This window comes from Varanus komodoensis, unplaced genomic scaffold, assembly GCF_004798865.1.
Source record: "Varanus komodoensis strain SLA01 unplaced genomic scaffold, ASM479886v1 scaffold34_3, whole genome shotgun sequence".
In the NCBI taxonomy this organism is placed as follows: domain Eukaryota; kingdom Metazoa; phylum Chordata; class Lepidosauria; order Squamata; family Varanidae; genus Varanus; species Varanus komodoensis.
In genome coordinates, this window is record NW_025335855.1 from 739324 (window position 1) to 758810 (window position 19487).

A 19487-nucleotide genomic window follows, 5' to 3' on the forward strand; every position below is an offset into this window, starting at 1 on the left:
CCCCCCCCCCCCCGCTGCAGTCTCCCGGCGTCTCCTCCTCTCAGCCCACCGCCCAGTGCAGAGCAGGGTCCCCATGCACGGGCCTGGAACCCCTCGCAGCAGCGAGCCCTGGGCTCCGCTCTCATTTTCCCCACGCCGTCCGCGCGGGGCAGCATGGGGCATCTTCACTGCAGCCTGTTCAAAGGGGCAGTTGGTCAGACTCGAAGCTCTGCCGGTTGGCAAAGTACTTCCTGGCCAGAGGCCCAGACTGAATAGATTATTCTCCCTCTTCCTCAACTTGCATAGTGTGGCGTGAGCAAATACCGTACAGTGTGTGTGATGTCCAGAAAGGATTGTCATTCCCGTGACCCTTGGGTCAGCAAGCTGCGTCGTCTTATAAAACAGAGCTGGGCTGGATGGAAGCGCTCCCAGAAAAGCGCTGTGCTTGGCTTGGCTTCCGGCTGCAGGAGGAGACCTGGCCGGGGTCATTTTGACCACAGGCAAGCAAAGCAATGCAGAAACGCCGTCCGTTTATAACACTCCGACTTAGCATTACATGTAATTGTATTTCTCTGTGCTGCAGTCGTCCAGGTAAAGCTACGCAAGGTAGCGTTCCCTTTTCTGTTCCCGCCGGGGCTACGAAGTAAAAAAGGGTGACGGCTCCATTGGGAATGGCTCTTGCACTTGGCTCGTCCAGTGCTGTGCATGCTGGGCTTCCGGCCCAGGGGACTGGGTCGGTTTCCAAAAGCCACTAATTTGGCAGGTGAGCACCAAACAGCCCGTGGGCTCCCCAGGTGCCCCCCGTGTGGCCTGCAAGCGGGGGGGGGGGCTCATTGTTAGCCATACCTGCCCACACCCTCGTCTTCAGGATACCCACCCAGACGGTCTCCCAGCCTTCCTGGGGCCCAGATCTTGTCCCAGGGTCCCCGCCCCGAGTACCGTGTGAGCCCTGAAGCCAGGCAGCTAGCAGGGCCGGCATCCACTCTCGGGTGAGTGACCACGGGCAGGCACAACGAGGGAAGGGAGGAGGCAGGGGCCCTCTGAGGCCTGGCCCCCGGCCCCGATGGCCCGGCGGGGGCGCCCCACGCATGCAGGTTCGGCGTGGCCCATGGGAGTGCCGCCACATGCCGAGGGGCCTGCTGTCCCCGGTGGCTGGTGAAGGCAGCGTCGAGGGCAGGGCGCGGGTCGAAGGAAGGAAGAGAGACCCTCCGGCGAGGCCCTCTGGCTGCTAGCGCAGTTTGGCCCCTGCCCCACGGAGACCCCTCGAGAAGGCCATGGGGCAGTGATGGCGCTGTGCTGGCGGATGGTGCACTTGGAAGGAGCACAGGCCCACACGGCAGGCAGAAAACCACCCACACTAATTTTCCGCCGGGACCAAGCTAAGCGAGAGGCTGTGGGGCTGCGGTATCCCTCAGAGCGGCTCTGCAGAGAAGGGGAGCGGCTCTGACGGTGCAGGCGGAAACATTTGCCCTGGCAGGGCGTGGAGCAGCTGTGGGGCAGACCCGCAGTGGGGGAACAGCGTCTCGCAGCAGAGGGATGAACCCAGCGCCCCACACTGTCCGGGGCCCCAGATCCCACCAAGGGTCGCCCGACCTTTTGCTCAGTGGGGCACCGAACCAGCAAGGGCTGCTGCTACAGAATGTGGATGGTTTGAAGTGCACCTGAGGTGGGTTGTTAAAATCGGCGCCTGATGAAAGGATGCAAGGCAGGGCGCGTGTTAATTGCGAGGTCAGCAAAGGACCCCTTGGTCCCAAGGGGTGATCCAAAAGTCGGCATCAGGAGGAAGGCCCAGGAGGAAGCAGAGCCCCAGTCCCATCCTCCACACCCTTGGCTGTGATGCGTCCCCTGGACTCCTGGGAAGGAGGGGGCTGCCCCGAACCTTCAGGCCAGACCCGGAGGCACGGCGACCCACCTGCTGCCCAGGTGTCTGCAGTGCTGGCAGCATCGGTGGAGTGCTGGAGAAGCGAAGCGCTTGCGCCTGGCCTTGGCCACAGCGAGTGGAGCAAGAGCGCAGCCTCTTTCTGAAATTGCCCCGAGTGCTCTCTTCCGGCTGGATGGAGGAGCGCTTCCCGAGAGGCCCTGTGTGTCCCAGAGCCCCCTCCATCTAGGGCAGCTCGAGCGCAGAAACCGGTGCTGCTGCCGCGGCCACCGGGGAAGCTCCTCGCAGTGGGGCTGGGCCAGACCGTGGGGAGCGCTCGAGCCCGCGAGTTGCACGCAACACCAGTTTGTGGGAGAAAGCAGCAGGACACCTTTCTGGGGATGGCTTGGAAGGCCGGCACACCCCCCCCCCCTTCCCCGCTCCCCACAGCCTCCCTCAGTTTGACATCGTTACGTGTGGAAAGTCCGGGAGGGGGATGCACACGGCTAGCGATGCTGCAATTCGGAACCGGTCCTTTGGGGAGACCTCCCCAGCCGAGCCTTGCTGCTTCCTTTCATTTCCGCCTAGGATGCCACGGCCGAGCAGTGCCACTCCTGGAACCGCGCTGGCTCGAGCATCGCGTGCCGCTCGGGGCTTGCTGCAGGGCTTACCGCCTTCTGCACTGCAGCAAGACTTCGCCAGTCTCCGGCCAGGCACCACCCGGAGCGGGGCAGCTGCCTCACCCTTCCACCTCTTCCTGCTTGGACCCGCAGCCATCTTGAGCAGCGTCTGGGGCCGCAACAGCAGGGCACGTCCAGCTTTGTAGGATCGTGTTGACTTTTGGGGCCACACTCTTAAGAACGGCTACTTTGCCACGACCGTGGCAAGCCACGGTTAAGGTTGAACAATCCCAGTTTTGGTGATGGCATGGCCCAAGCATCTGGCTTGGTTCAGGCCCCCAAAATTTGCAAGTGGGGCGGGGGGAGCAAGAATGCATGGGCCAGCCCCGTCCCCTCCCTCCCCTCCCCTTGTGACCTCCTTGTGCTGATAGGGAAGGGCTGTAGAGGGAATTCCGCATGCGTTCCTGCACATTCCAGAGAACGATCCCAAAGCTCTGTTCAGACGACAGCTCCATTTTGACACTGATCGTCAATTAAAAAGTTCCACGGGGGCTTCCAGCAGATCATTGCACAATAAAAACAATAATCAGTAAAACAATGGAAAACAGTAAAAAGCGGCACTAAAAACACTAACAATGGAAATAAAAATACATTGGGTAATAATTGCCAGAAAAAATTGAAAAGCAGGAAGTAGGAATAAATGTTCAGTCCTCGCAGTGCAATGGTCATAAACACTGAGGCCCCAAAAGGAACCAAATCAGGACTGGTGTTTCTAACATGCTTGGTGATGATCTAAAGTTGGGGGTGAGCCGTGAGATGGCCAAGTCATTGTTCAGGATAATTAAAATGAAAAGCGGGGAGCAAGGACCTCCCAGCAGATCCCTCCCAGCTGGGGCAGTGAACATGGACGTGGCAAATGTGCCCCAAAGCATGAAGTACTGCAGACTGCAGCCAAAACTGAACTAAAATGCACATGGTGGGCAAGTCGTGAGCGGAGCCGGCTGGAGCCGGGGGTCAGACTAGGTGGCCCGGGAGGGTCCTTCTGACCCGCTCTGCTTCTGAAATCAAAGCCTCTCCTCACATCGTGAGGAACTAGCAGGGACCCCCGCCCTTCCGGAGTGCTTGACCGATGGCTCCTGGCAGGGTTGGTTTTCCCTGCGTGTGGCCAGACCCTCGTGTCGGAGAAAGTGAGGGGCAGGGTGGCCACGGGGAGGCACAGCCCCGACGAAGGGCAGTGCCAGCCGTTGCGCACTGGTAGCTCACCCCGCTAGCCGGAACGGGCCCCACCAGAAGTGCTCCAACGGCATCTGTCGGGGACACCCGTCGGCTGGGCAGCGCGGGCTTTGTGCTCCTCTTTCCTGGGCCCAGCTAACACCTGGATGCCTCTGGGGTCTCCGGTGCTGAGGAGCTGGGTGGGGGCGGGGGCTCCAGAGACGCACAGCACCTCCGTCCGAAGAGCAGGAAGTTCACATCGGAGCTACGAGAGCCTTTGGGTCGATGCCGCCTGCCCTGGGGATTTGCTTTCAGTTCGACAACAAGGTCTCGAGCAAACAAGCACGGCCTTTCGGCCCCAGAGTCTGCACTGGGTGTCTGCAAGAGCAGAAGGGGATCAGGACGGTGGGAGACCGAGTGGGCCTTTGCACCTGGCCGGCGGTGCTGGTGCTTGCTCTGCCCAGTGTCCGCCAGGATGCACCCTGGGCCCTGCAGGGACCACCAGGCCGCTCCTGCCCCACCAGGTCCATCTCCAGATCTTCCCAGCCCCATACCCATGAGCGACTTTAATCAGCAGCAGAAGTTTAAAGTGTGGTGGTTAAGCGCACGGGACTGGGACTCAGGCGATCCGGGTTTGAGTCCCCGCTCAGCCATGGAGCCAGCTTGGTGGCTCTGGGCCAGTCACAGACTCTCAGCCCAACCTACCTCGCAGGGTTGTTGTTGTGGGGATAAGATGGAGGAGGAGAATGAGGTAAGCTGCCTCAAGCCCTTTGTAGGAAAAAGGCAGGATATAAATCGGAAAATAAATGAGTTTGTGGCAGGAGCAGGGGAGAAAGATGGCCACCTCGAGAAGACCCTCCGATGGGTCAAGGGCAGAAGCGGCGACTGAGTCAAAGCCAGCAGAAGCCACCTTTCAAGAAGCTGCCATGGAACCCTTCCGATTCCGCTCCCGTCGCCCGGCCAGCGGCCTCTCCGGGGGCTTCCGGGTTGCTGGGGAGCAGCTTTCCGTGCCTGTCTGCGTCCAGGGCAAGCCAGCCTTTTGTGGAACTGGCACATCATCCTGTCCAGGCCCTGAAAAGAAAGAGAGCGAGCTGAAAACACCCCCGCTCTGCCTTCCAGGACAGGCAACTTCCGTGCCACTGGAGTCTGCAAAGAGCACTCATCAAACTGGGGTGAAGGGTGCTGAGCGCCACAGGAAGCTCCCCGGCAGCGCTGGGAGCGCTTCACATTTCTGCACGTGCACAGAAACAGCCGCTCTGCTCACAGGAAGCCCCTCGCTGCTGCCCCCCACCACAAACCGCCCCCATAAGCCAGAGCACCGGCAGCGGCAGAACAGCAACGGCACGCCCCGTACCGCCCACGCAGAGCTGGGGGTGAGTGGCTGCGCGGACGACGCCGAGGCCCCGCGGGAGAACGGCATGCGTGTCGTCTGAAGGGGACTGCCCAGCCCTGCCCTGAGCCTCGGAAATGGGAGAGGGTCTGAACCACGTCAGCGCGGACCAAGACGCAGCCCCGTCTGGATAAGAAGGCGGCGCCCAGGCAGCCGGTGCGCCCGAGGCATCAGCATGTCTGCGTATTGCGCTGCAGAGCTGCGTAGCGAAGGCTCGCGGGGCAGCCAAGGTGCTTCCCCCGGGTGCTAAACAGGTGATGGGGTAGGGTGGTCGCAGGAAACAAGGACTGCTCCTGCAAGCGCGGGTCAGTCCAGTTTTATTCCGTGCACTGGGGAGCACTGAAGCGCTGCGCCGAGGAAGGCCACGCGAGGGACTCTGGAGTGCCATGGGAGGTGCCCCGTGGCGGGGTGAGGTGTGTGGCGTGTGGCTGTCCACCACGGACTGCCGTATGAGGGCCAGCTCAGCCCCTGAGGCAGGAAACGCCGTGCCTAAACCCAAAAGCTTCCCTTGGCACCCCTGCCTAAGCTCAGATCGCCCCAAATCTCACCTTCTCGCTGAAGCTGGAACTACGTTCCGCTGCAGGCGCCTGCTGTGGCCGGTCGAAGGACGGTGGCGGGAATGGCGTGGGGCGGCTGGAGCCCGCTGCTGGCCCGGTGCCGCAAAGACCACCCGGATGAAGGGGAGTGGCGCTCACCGCAAACAGGCTGGGCACCTGAAGGTTTTGGGGCGCCCCTTTCCTTTTCCTGGCCCGTTTTGCCGGGAAGAAACTGGAAGGAAGCAGGGCCTGATGCATAATATGCTTTTTCGGAGGGTGATTCCGGGAGGGGGGGCCGCGTGCAGAGCGGAATCAGCCGGACGGCGCATCCTTAAAAGCCAGCGAAATTCACGGTGCAGCCACCGCAGCCACACAGTCAATAGCCGTTCCCACACGTGGATCGATACCGCTGATGGCTGCGCGGCGGCTGTGGGGAGCGCTCCGTGCATCCCGGGTGAGGGCCGGGGGAGAAGCGGGCGGCTAGCGAGAGCGGGATTCAGAGGGCAGCCTTCTCGCTGCTCGCCGGAGGAGGAGCCGATCTTTGCAACTGGGCTTGAAGTGTCGTCTTGCATCTTGGCACCGGTGTCCCGGCCAGCAGAGGTCCCGGGGAGGATCTGGGAAAGGCGTGAATGGTGCCTCTGTGAGCAGGGATGCCCATCGTGGGGAGACCGGCTCTAGGCAGGCAATTGGCACTGCACGCCGCCAGGGATCCAGCGGGCCTGCCCTCAGAGCAGCACCCAAGGGCCAGCCAGGTCCTCCAGCGGGAACACCCATGAGGACCCCGCCATCCCTGCTCCAAAGGCTGCCAGGCCCTCAGGCCCAAACCATCTGCAGGGGACTTTGCCCCGCCACCAACGGAGAAGGCTCGCCTGTCTTTCTGGGCAGAGGAGAAGGCGAGCTTGGAGAGGAGGCAGGATCGGGGGGGGGGGGCGGACGGTCCTCTCCCTGCCAGCATCCCTTGGGGAGGAGGGGCCGCCGGGGCTTCTTCTCCTGGTGGTGGGCAAAGAGAGGCCTCTGGCTGAGCCACCCGTGACACTGATGGGCGCCTCCTGTCACCTCCCCTCCACCCTTTTCCAGCAGGCCTCTTCCAGGGCGTGCCTCACCTTGACAAGGACAGGCTGAAGAAGGCCAGGGAGGCAGAGCAGCGTTCCTGCAAAGAGAGGAGTTCCGCTGTCAAGGGGAAGCTGCGACTTCCACAGCTGCATCTGGGAAGTCTTTTGGGAATGCGCTTGGTGAAGTCAGGTTTCTTTGACAATGATGGAGCTGCTCCTTTTCCTGTCTCTGGGCCTTTTCATGTGTCTTCCAGCGGCACACCTAGGTTCCCGATGAAGATACGTGCAGCAGTGTGAGCTGCAGCCGATCTCGGCTCTCCAAACAGGGTCTGCAAATGCCTGTTTGTCACATTCACACCATGCATGAACTGATCTGCCTGCAAGAACGTGCAACATCTATGGCATGCGCTCCCCAGAGAGGTCCGCCTGGCGCCGTCGTTATTTGTTTTTCAGCGCCAGGCAAAGACCTTTCTATTCAAAGGTTATTTTAATTGTTAATATTATTTCTTCATTTTATTCTTTGGCCAGGGCGACTTAATTTATATTGTTAATTTATATTATTCTATTTTGAAGTTTATTGATGGTTGTGAGCCACCCCGAGGCTTCGGCGAATGGGGCGGCATAGAAGTCTCCTAAACAAACAAACAAACAAACTTCCGAAGACGCCCCCTTGGAGCACAGCTGCTTTCTCTGCACGTGGAAGGCACCACCCGTTGTCCTAGCCGGCCATGCTGCCTGTGAGCACAGTGTTTTTGGAGCAGCAGGGACAGCGAGCAGCTCCTTTCCGTCTGGCTGGATGACGCGTCCAGCAACTCACTCCAGCCACTCCATTAAATGGGACATTCCCACGGAAAGTGCCGCTTAGCCAGGTGGGGGAGTAGGAGGACAATTTGTTTTCCATTTAAACCTGGACGGGGGGTGGGGGGCGAGGAAATAAAGCAATCAAGGCCGTTCAGCACTGAAATGGCTCCACAAGACCAGAAACAGTATGTCATAACGTAGGGCAGGAAATTAAAATCCCAAGTCCGGCACGCCGCACGGGCGGTGGCAGAAGGCGGGCTGTGAGGAGGGGCCGGGGCTCTCCTGGAGCAGAGCCAGGGTGCCGCGTCCCCCGAGCATGAGGCCTCGACGCTGCACGGGGAGCCGCACGGGGCACCCCTTCTCCGGCAGCTGGGGCGGGGGGTGCCCGTCCAGCAGGCAGGGCTGCTCCCCACCACTCTCGCCAGCCGCTTCCACGACCTCGGTGGACGGCGACCCTGTGCCAAGCGTGACTCCTGCCCCGGGCTTCCTCAGGGTGCCCCGACCCTCACCGGGCTGAATGTGCAGGCTCCCCCCACTTCCGCCATGGGGGGCCAGGCACAGGCCGATGCCACGGCACCTGGCGCGGTCGCCTTCCCTCGCTCTCTGGTGGAGAGCCTCCGGCACAGCTGGCCTTCTTTGGGCACTGCGTCCACCAAGGGCTGCGCACAGCAGTGCAAGGCAGGGGAACCGGTTTTCAATGAGGCGGGTCGAGGGTGCTGCGGGGCAGGCCCCGTGCCGTTCACCGGCCCTTCTGTCCAGGTATGCCCACGTCGGATGCTGACAGACAGAGGGCTCCGTGTGCGAGCAGGCAGAAGTTGCCAAGCAGCGATTCCATGCCTTCTTCCCTGGAGGAGTTTTCTGCAGTAAGAACAGGGATGGAAAAGGGGGGGGGCGGGGGGCACAGGAGAGCTTTGGCAACAGCAGGACTCCTATGCGAGTCTGTGAACGGGACCAGGCATGGCCAAGGCTAGGCGGAAACACGCAAAGAGCCTTCTTGGGGGGCACAAACGCAGATGCGCATTTGGTAAAGACAGAAACAACATACAATCACATTAAAAGCAGCAAGCAGCATTGCTACCATTACGCACTTCAAAACGAAGGGAGCGCATCCAAATCACAGCGAGCGAAGCTCCTTCGCACCAAGTGAGGGTGGTCAGTGGCTGCTTGGAAACCTCACTGAGGATGGAGGGATGATCTATGGCATCCTTGCCACTGCGGGGAACGCGCTGCTCCTCACTGACAGCTCTCTTAAAGCCGGCAGAGGCAATACCTGAATGAGGCGCCCTCTGGAAAGGCTCGGTCGCTGCAGCAGCGTCTGCGAGACTGCTGCACGGAGGGCCGGTGAGGGGGGCGAGGGGGCCCCCCGCGTCCTTTGGCTCCAGCGAGGTCACAGGCACGAGCCGGGCAGTCCTCGGCGTGGTCGGACTCACCTCCGTGGAGTCGCTCTTTGCCTTCCGGGCGACCGCTGGCCCGCAGCATCCGTGTCACTGGAGACCTTGGCCCGGAGCAGCAACGGCTGAGCGGGGCAGCCTCCTAGAAGCACCAGGATCCCCGGCCTGTACGGACCGTGCGGTTGGCCGGGCACTGAATCACCCCTCTGCTTTCACCGCTGCTCACACGCCATGCTTTCCAGTTCCTCCTCATTTTATGCGCGCACCTCCCTTTTCTAAGTGCATGTATTTAAATCAACTGGTGGAAGAAGCCTCAGACTCTTGTCTTTCTGCTGAGATTTATCTCCCTCCCTCACATGCCCCTTGACAAATGGACAAGTTTTCGGAGGCCGTAAAGAAGGCCGGGGGAGGAGGAGCATCGCGCAGGAGGAATGCTGCTCTCCCGTCCTAACTCCAGGAGCCGTTCCCTCCCTGGCAACGCACACTAATTCGGCGGGTGGCCACGGGCCAGAGCAGGCGAGGAGCGCGCCCATCCCCTCGGCCAGGGGCAGCGGCTGGATGCGAGGTTCGCGGGGGCCTGTCTCGGAGGGGGGTGATTTACGCTCCCCTCCCTCGAGCGCCGATCAAACATGGCCTTAGCTGACCGCTCCTCTCGCTGCGCATGCTTTGCCAGGCCACAAAGTTTTGTTGCCGCTGTCAGCAGAGTGCGGCCCGGTTGCAGCCCACAGCCCTTGCTTCGATAGGGAGAGTACCGCTCCAGGGCCACGAGGAAGCCACGGCACAGCCAGAAAGACCACGGGAAGGAGCCGCGTGCAGGGAGAGGCTGGCTGAGGGGGCCAGTTTAGTCACAACTCCTGTTGCCCTGCGCGGTGGGGCACACTTCTCTCTGTGTGCGATGCTTCTTTGTTTACTAAATGCACATACGGAGGCTGCAGCCTTGGAAGGGAGTCAGCTCCTGGGCACGTCCGACTAAAAATCATCCGCAAGCTAGTTTTCCACTTGTGGGGAAAAGGGACTAACGTTCTGGAAAAAGCGGGGCATTTCTCCTCCTCCTGCTCCAGAGTGCGGCAGCCGGCAATGTGTCCGTAAAAATTATGGTTGACAAATCCCGTGTCGTGGAGCATAACGCTGGGCCTCGGGTGTGGCTCGGGGACGCTCTTGCGATCGAAAGCTAACATCGCCACGATTGCGATCATGAGCACCAGTATTTCATTTTACATCACGTGAGAGCTGAAGCTCTCCAGGCAGTTTACAACAATGCAATAAAATACAATAATACTACAATATATTTTTATCAGAAGAAACATTTAAAAAAACCCTAAAGACGGCTAAAAACATACAGTGAGCAATGTCCTTGTAAAAGAAAAAGACCTGGATGGGCAATCGCCTCAAGGCCCTGCTCAGACAAGCCGATCTTTAAAAGCCTCCACGTAATGGGCTGGCAACGAAAAGACGGCAAGGCGGGTGCCAGGTGGGCCGAGTGGGGAGGTTGTTCCACAGACGGGGACCCCACCGAGAAGGCCCTCCACTGGCTGCCACCCTCAGGGGTGGCCTCAGAGGAAGACTCTGGACAGGACGGTGTCCAGGGAGGCGGCGGCTGGGAGGGCGCCCCGCCAAGTACTACGGCCCCAGCGGCCTAAGGCTTCACTGAGGAAAGCGGGCACCTTCGGCGGGGCGGTGGCAAATGCAGGCAGCCAGTACAAGCAGGCCAGGCTCGGTCTCAGTTCAGCCCCGGCTGAGGCGCCAGGCCCAGGACGCCTCCTCAGAGCCGTCCCGCTACACCCCACATTGAGGCGGCCACTGGGCCTGCCCGCTTCCCGCAAGACTTTCCCCGCAATGCCTGCATGGAAGGAGGAGCGGGATTCTGGCCCGAGGCCCATGGCCCGGGCTCCCCGTCTCCCCAGAGCAGCAGCCTTGTCTGTCAGCATCCTCTCCCTCTCTCGCTCGCTCACTCTCTCTCCCTCTCTCATTCACCCACGCACAGACACGTATACACGATTTCCACATAAACATGTGTAGCATCACAATCAACAATATCCAGCATAAACAAAACTCTGGTGTGAAAACAAGATAAATAAGCGAATGGCAGCGAAAAGAAGAGGGAGCGGGAGAAAGCCACCAGAGCCGCCTTGCCTCACAACGAGCCACGGAGGAAGAAGAGAAAAGCACGAAATCGACTTCTGCCCAGGCTGCAGATCCCCCGGGGGCGGGGGCGGCCCATTTGCTCTGCCCCAGCCTGTGAGGGCCCAGCCCCAGAGCCTTTCCACAGGCAGCTGGGGACCCTCCCCGCACACACAGGATCGTGCCGCAGCTCCTCGGAGGTCGCCCCCCATCCCAACAGACACGGGAGGTGCTCACCACAGCAATAGGGGTTGCGGCTGCCTCTCCTGGCAGCTGCTTCTAAAGGGGGGCAGGGGCGTCTCTCAGCTTCCCCAAAGCCGTCCGGAATGCCGTTGGGAACGCCAAGCCAGGCAGTCTGGAGCCCAGGTGGCGCTGGCTGCGTTGGCTCCTCTGGCCACTTGGTAGCCTCTCCGAGAAGACCTGGACTGGGATGGAGCAGCCCAGGGGCTGCCTGGCAGCCACACTTCAGGGGGCAGTGGGCCCAGGAGGGCTGGGAGGGGCCCTGTGGGTCAGATGCACAACGGCCAGAGACTTCCTGCCACTTCCCCGTCTCCACTCTGTGCCGCTGGGAAGAGGAATTCTCCAGCAACTCAGTCGGCCGTGATCGTGTGCCACAGAGCCCAGCCAGCTCCTTGGAAGGAGTGGAAGCCGAGCAGTCGGGGGGCAGGGAATTGGCGCTGCCCCCCCCCTCGAGACAGGACGGCGGCCCTCCTCAGGTCCGTGCCTGGAACAATGCCATCCTTTCACGAGGGGAACCCATGCGGGGCTTGGCTCTGAGTCTTCACAGTGGTGGCCCCACAGCTCACCTCCTGGGAAGCCTGCAGGCCACGCTGCTGAGGGCAGGGGGGCACAGAGCGGCTCACCGTTGCCTCTCGCAGTGCTGGGCGTCAGGGCGACAGCCGTCAACCAGCCACCGACCCCTCAGTCGGCCAGGCGCCAGTCGACTTGCTCCGTCCCTGCTATGCGCTTCCCAGGCTCCCACGATGCCTGCCCGCCTGCCTTTATTGAGAAGCAGAAGAGGTGCGGGGGTCTGCTGCCCACGCGGCCCCCTGAGCAAGGCTTGAGCGAGCCACTGCCCTGCCTGCACCCTTGCGCCACCATCACAGGAGCAGGACGGGCGGCGTGCCTCCGAACTCTGAGGACAAGGACTGGTGCGAAGGGGAGGCACGGCACGCCACCCACACGCCCTCCTGGCAAGCCGAGCCCGGCAGGTGTGAGCCTGCTCCGCACCGCACCATGTGCAAACGCGCATACACATGCAGGAGCACGCCACGCGCAGCACACGCAAACGGTCGGAAGAGCAAGCGCGAGGCGTGAAAAAGCAAGCCTGAGCACCCCAGCTGCAGGCGGTAGCCCACCAGGCACGGCCCACGACATGCGTAGCAGCTCCTCTCCCGGCATTTATAAATAGTAGGCACGGGTGCCGTCTGATCACTTTGCAATTATCATTTTTCTTCTTGTGAACAGGTTTATTTTTTTAAGGAGTACAAACCGGAGGTTCACCAGCTGCTTAAATAACAAGCCAATAAAATAAAGCATGAATATTATATTAATAGAAATACAAACAAATCCATTAAAACGCAAGTGCGGCAGTTAAAATAACGAAAATGAGCACTTAAGGGGAACCGGGGCCAAAATCGGTCTCAGTTCAGCCCCAGCTGAGGCACCAGGCCCGGGCCACCGCCTCAGAGCCGTCCCGCTACACCCCACCTTGAAGGGGAGCCGAGGTGCCTGAGCAGCCGGTGAACTGAGAGCGCGCCAGAAACAGAGCAGCATCTCATGGCAGTGCCGGGCTGGGAACCGGGGGGCAGCCAGACCCTCAGGCCCGATGGCCACCTGCAGGGGGTGGTCCTCTCTGTGCATCTCCGCCAGAGGCGCAAGGGGAGCCCTTCGGACGGCCGTGGCCCTGGACTCTCGGGGGCCTGAACAGCGGCGATTGTGCCGCACCTCTGACGGTGCCCGGGGCCTTGCGGACCTGCGGAGGCCCCTCGGGGAGGGCTGCCCCTGCCTCCAGCCCTGGGAGCGGCGCTCTTCTGCTCATGCTCCGGCGACCCGGGGCTCAGCCGGCCATCGGACCGGAGGGCCACGCTGCTCCCATGGCTGGACCTCTCCCTGGAGGTGCCGCAACCAGTCGCCCAGCGGAGACGGGCAGCCGCGTTTCAGCAAGCCCCGTGTGCGCATGGAAGCGTCCGCCGCTCACCCGGCTGACTGCAGTGGCGCCGCTTTATTTATTATTTATTCATTTTTCGATTTATATCCTGCCTTTTTCCTACAAAGGGCTCAAGGCAGCTTACCTCATTCTCCTCATCCATCTTATCCCCACAACAACAACCCTGTGAGGTGGGTTGGGCTGAGAGTCTGTGACTGGCCCAAAGCCACTCAGTTGGCTCCATGGCTGAGTGGGGACTCGAACCCAGATCCTCTGAGTCCCAGTCCCTTGCTCTTCACCACTACGCCACACTGGCTCTCCAACCGTCTTTTCTTCCAAATGGGATGGGATGGGATGGGAGGGAAGCTGGCACTTGCGCAGAGGGCGGTGGTTCACATGGAGCGCGTTTCCAGCTCTCTCATATTTGCCACGTTTTAAAGAAAGTGCCTCATTCATTCATGATCTTGGGGAGGTTCTTTTACTAAAGCTTTACAATAGGTAGCTGTATTTAAATGTAATTGATTGATTAGCTGATTAGCATGTTACAAGTCAGAGGTTAAATGAATATTAGTTTATGCGTCTTTTCTGAACGCATTCAGAACCCGGTGAAAAAGAAGCGTGCATCGTGGGTCCAAGTGAAGCGAGCAAACGACCCCGCGTGTTACCGGAATCTGTTTCTGCAGGTGTTGCTATGGCAGCAAGGTAAATTACGCAGATTGCAGATGTTGCTTCTGCCCTGTCACTTTGATCACCATCCCATAATAGGCTCTACGTTATTAAAATTATGTTCTGCAAAGCACCAGCTCTCGCCCCATTGTCTGAGCTTCTCCGGTGTCACACAATGTCCTTGGCCCTTGCTGGGTGACCCCAGACGCCTTGCATGGGCTCCCCAGAGCCAGTCCAGCACGGATCCTGGCCTGGCCGGGAGCTGGAAGGGCCTCGCCCGAGAAAGGGAGGGCAGCGTGGCCCCAGCAGGCGGCTCTGGAGGGCAGGGGCCACGGTGTCCCCTGGAAGGGGCTCCATCCCTTCTTGGGTGGGAGCGTCCAGAAGGCAGTGGCGGGGGATTTCCCCCTGAATGCTTGGGCCTCCAAAGGCTCCCATCTCCAAAGGCTCCCATGCATGCCTGTGACGCTGCTGGGAGAGGCTATCCAGAAATCCGGATGGACGTGCCCGCTGCCTTCACGCAGCTCGGCCGCACTTTCCTCCCTGGGCTCAGAGGACGGGCGCGTGCCGGATCAGTGCTTGGGCGCAGCCAAGCTGCACACGAGGGCCAACAGACCGCGCGGGGCTCCGCTCCGAGAAGACGGAAGGACGCCCGGTGGGCGGCTCTTTGCTCCACTTACGGGGTGCCCGGCCTGTTTGGGGTGGGGGGTTGCAATCTCTATAAAGGATCTGGTCCGCATTTTGGGAACCCTCTTGGGCAGGTGTCCTTGGCGGGGTCCCAAGCACCTTTAGCGGCCTCACCTGGCAAGCCCACTTGGGCCCCGTCTCAACAGAAGTGGTGAACCCAGCTCTGATCAGCTCCACTTACTTATGGCAGTATTTTGTACGTGACGCTGCCTTTGAACCCCATTGCTCCAACACAGAACCTCGCGGCTGTTCACTGGGCCTGGGTGAGTCCAGGGCTGTGCCTGCTGTCCGGCTTCCTCTGCTTCTGGGCCCCGTTCGCATTACAGGTCGAAGGCCCAGGCAGCTCAGAGCGCCTCACCTACCGGAAGGATCCCACATGGGTGCCCGTCAAGAGTCCGAGGTCATCGTTCAGGGTCCTTCTCTGCCATCGCCACCCGGTGAGTTGCTACTGGGCGCGAGGGCCGAGGAACCAATCTGCTTGGTCAACATTTTATGTGAAAATACCTAACTAGCCCTCGCTAGACTACTCTGTGGCTCAGAGCACAGGTATTCTTCAGACGGCACCTTCCCCAAGATTTGGAAGAACAGTTCCTGGCTCCAAAATTAGGCAGATACATGGGCTCCCTGTGATGTGCAAAAGGTGTTTTTGGCCTGCAGAATGCAGATACGTGGCGACACCAAGTACACACTTGTCCGTATTGGGGAACGTTGAGCATGAATATAGAAGGGGCTGTTTGTGCCATTTTTCGAACCAAGAGGCTGACTGATGTGGACGTTGGATGACAGTAGCCGGCTCAGGACTGGATCCAGGCACAACTGGCATGACCTGGAGAAAACCGCCCCCCCCGGCCCACACTCAGGAAAGGCTCGCAGGCGCTTCTGTGCCGGGCGGTTTTCATTCTCCCGACAAACAGCTCAAGGATTCCAAAAGCTGCTTTCACAAACAGAAGCCCACTTTGTCAAATTGTCCACAAAAGCTTTGGGCACAAGAACATTTTTAAAGGTTCCACAAGGTGCTTTGCTGCTTTTGCCGCAATACAATAGCAGGGCTTCCTCCTGGAGCTTATTTCCCCGGTGTTGTTAAGCCCCCCCCCCTTTTGGGGGGGGGTTTAATGGATTGTGAGATTTTTTAGCTTTTAAATTTTAGGACCTGTCTGTGCTGACTTTATTGATTCATCTCTGCTGCGCTGTTTTTAGATCACACCTGTATATGCATTATTTTACTGTATTTATTGTCATGTACATTCCCCGGAGGAGCCTGGCTTTGGGGCAGCATAGAAGCACAGTAAATTAAAAATAAGTACATGCAGCCACGGGGGGAGGGGGCAGCCTCAGCCGCAGAACGAGGAGAAAGCATCACTGCTGAAAGGGTAATGGGATCCGGGAAGGCCGGGGGGGCTGCCTCCATCCAGGCTTAAAATGCGGAGAGGGAACCTTTGGACGGGACCGCGCTGGGCAGAGTGCCACGAGGAGGGCGCGGACTTTCCACAGCTGGAACAGTCCTCTGAGGACATGCAAAGCGCGGATCTTTTTCCGATCCTTGGAACGCAAATGGTCGATAGAATGCAAAACTAAAAAGCTGGCAGTACAGCGATGGATTGACATAGTATAGCCTCGGCAACATGTCTGAAACATTCCCAGCACATCACACTGAGAACTGGAGAGGATCCTTATGGAGCTTAATGACAGAAAATAACAATGTCGCAAGTGCTTCTGTTACTTCGGTATTTGCCACGTGGGTGGGCAAGCTGGCAGGGGGAGACGCGGGGCTTTGGCCACCGCAGCGCGCCTGCCGCGTGGCCCCAAGAAAGGGAGCGGAGGCTGTCCGCCCGCCCGCAGGTGCGGCCTTCTCCTGTCCGTGGTCCACCGCCTGTGCTGGCCTGCGGCCTCCGCCTGGGACCCTCCGAGCGGGCGAGGGCAGGAGGGCTGGCCTGGCGCCTCTGGGGGTGCCAGGCCAGGAGGGCTGGCGCTCCCCACGGGGCCTCTTCGCCTTCCAAGCAGCGGCCGGCCCGGCGCTCGGCCCGTGTGCCGCGCGTGTCCGTGCGGGGGACCCTCACCCTCACGCGCCCTCCGCTGACGCCTCCTGCCTGCTCAGCAGGACCAGCCGAGACGCGACGCCCGGGTGCGGTGGCGCGGCAGCCGTGCGCCTGGCTGCGTCCTTGGCGGGGCGGAAATGCACTTGCCAGGAGCTAAGACAATGTCTCGGCACCGACTAATAATTCTAGGCTGGGAGTAGACACCGTTAACGACCCTTTTTATTCATGCAGAAGTTCCCAAAGAGGAACGTGATGTTCCATTAGTAATAATTGGGAGAATCTTCTTTCCTTCCCTTCCTGTTCCTTTTTCTGCGAGGTTGTCAAAACCTTCTGATGATGTTCCTGCCAAAACATTTTGGCGACGGGCGCGTAGGCTTTGACGGGAGGGCGCCACAGAAGGTTGAGCAGGTTCCACGGGGGACCCGGAGGGAGGGCTGGGGCTGGGGCTGCGGAGGGGCGTCCGGGGTCGAGCATGCCTTTCCTCTGGCACCGCTCCTCCCAGGCCTCGCTTCCTGAGAGCCTGCAAGGACTGGGATTAAAGCTGCCCGTTCTGTTTTCAGTGCATCAAAAATGCGCTGCGGAAGAGAGGCAGAACCGCCCAGGACTGTGATTAGCATTGCCTGTGATTAAGTCTTCTGGGACTTCCGAGGCCTGTCGGGACGCCCGTCCGAGAGCAAGGCTCTGCTGCAGGGCTTGCACAGCAGGCCAGCGCCCTCTCCCCTCCAGCATGAGCAGATGGGTGCTCAGCGAGCGCCCGGCCCCGGCTCCTCTGGAGCCGTGCGGAAGGGGGGCCCTTGCCTGCAGCTGGCCCAGGCCTGCGGGGGGAGGAGCTGCTGCGCTGCTCGCAGGAGAGCCCTCACCTGGAGCCCCTCTCCCCAGGCCTTGTGTGGAAGATGGGGATGACCGGGGGGGGGGGTGCGGGGGGCTCCATCGGGGCCTGCTGTGGATTCTCTCGTAAAGGGCTAGAGGGAGAGAGGGCCGGTGGCCTCGTTGCTGAGACTCGCCTCTGTCTGGGGGCAATGATGCCTGGATTCCAGCCCGAGGCTTTCAGACACATTGCGGGAACCACGCTGCGGCAGTGCAGAAGATGCTCACGGTGGTTATCATCCGTGTGGACCTCCGTGGTGGAAGCAGGGATGCCATCAGCTTGGGCAGGGATGGTGCCGGGCGCCGGCATCTTCCCACGGCTGCATTATTAATTTAAATCTTGGCCTTCCAGAGTGGCTGCAGAAATCCAATTAAGAGCAACCGTAGAAAGGCAGGAAAAGCACCCCCCACCACCACCGCAGAACAGTGTCCTGGGCAGGTTCCGGCCCCTCTGAGAAATGACCGGCTAAGATGCTCCTCCAGGGAGGCATCAGCTCTGGGAGGGTCCCAGCCAGACAAGGTGGCCGCGCTGTGCCAGAGCCGTCCCCGGCTGCCGCGGCCCGGCCAAGAGCCCGGCCCGGCCTGAGGTCTGACGTGCCGCTCGCCCTGCCCCGCTCGCGGTCTCTCGGGCAACCGGCGGCGTTCCTCTTGGAGCGCGGAGCCAACACCGGCTTCTCCAGGCCCGGGGATGGGAAGGAGCCCAGCTGACGAGGAGCAAGCAGGCAGCCGTCACCGGCCTCGGATTCCTCCTCCGTTGTGGGATGGCCCGATGCAGTCACATTTGCCTACCTGGGATGAAATCTTACAGCCCTTTCCCCTGGTTCCTACCCCTTTTTATCACCTGTGGGATAATGGGCTCTCTTCATTACAGCTCCGTATTTACTGCCCTTCATACCTCCTCTCTCTTCTCTCCTTCCCGCAGCCCTCTCCCCCCCTCAGCCAGGCTGTCCTCTGCTAGATACGATCTCGTAAATCTACCCTGCTGCCTTAAAAGTGGATGTTCCCTTTTATTTTTATGGGATTTTATGATAAAAGCGGATTGCATTTGATTTGTTGTATTGCCTTCAAAAGCCCTAACTCTGCAGCTGGACAAACGCCTGGCTATTAAGAGGAGTGGGGGTGGGTGGAGGGAGGGGGCCGGGCTCCGGCTGGCGCTTGCCCCCTCTGCCCCCCGGAGCCAGCTGCGGGGCTCGAGGGCCTCGGGGGCCCCTCCCTTGCTGAGTGTGGCTGCCCCCACTGTGGCCCCCACTGCCATTGCTCCGCCCCCTCTTTCTCCCCCCCCCCCGAGGAGAACATGCCCCCCTGGCCCCAGATGCGGAGGGGGCAGCTCAGATTCCAGAGGGAAGCAGTTGGCAGAGCGCTCAGTGGGGTGGGGAGGGGAGGTCCGTGGCCTAGAGGCCCACCATCCTGTTCCGGACCAACATGAAAGAACCTGCGCAGGAGAGGGTGGCCACGGATGGGGGTCACGACGCTCGGCCCGTCCCTCTGCGTCTTGCCCAGATGCTGGTGAAGCTCCACAAGACTTTTGGAGCACAGCGGGTTTTAATTATGTTAGAACAGGCCCCGTGAATAACGGGCGCCCACCATCGACGCTTCCTCTAGTCTTGTGCCCGTGGGATAACGCATCCGCTTCGGGAGCGGGGGCTGAGCCGAGACCAGTCCGGGCGCCCCCGGTCCAGACGTGGTCTCTGCGGTCTCCCCTGGCGGCCGGGGGCTGCGTGTGTTCCCTGGGCTGTGCTCCCCGCGCCCCCCCTTCACATCTTTGTTATGTGCGCAATAAGAGCAACTTTATCTACGGGATGGTTGTGAGCCCGACACCAGAATGCCATGCGGGTGCCCTGAGATGTTGTGTGAACGCCGCTGCTGCTGTGATTATGCCCACTTCTGGGGGCCGGGGGTGGGCGAGCGGGTAGGGGGCACCAAGGCAGCGTCTGTGCGGTTCCACCATGCCATGGAAAGAGGAGGGGACGCGTGTCAGGCGCTTTGCATCTGGCGTGTTTTCAAGCGTTTTGTTGCAAACACCTTGGTCTTCGCAAGCCAGGCCCCAGTCCATTCCGTGAGCGGCCACCCCGGGGACCCAGGCATGCAGACCTCTCCCCTCCGGGGTCCATCTCGGAGTCCCGGG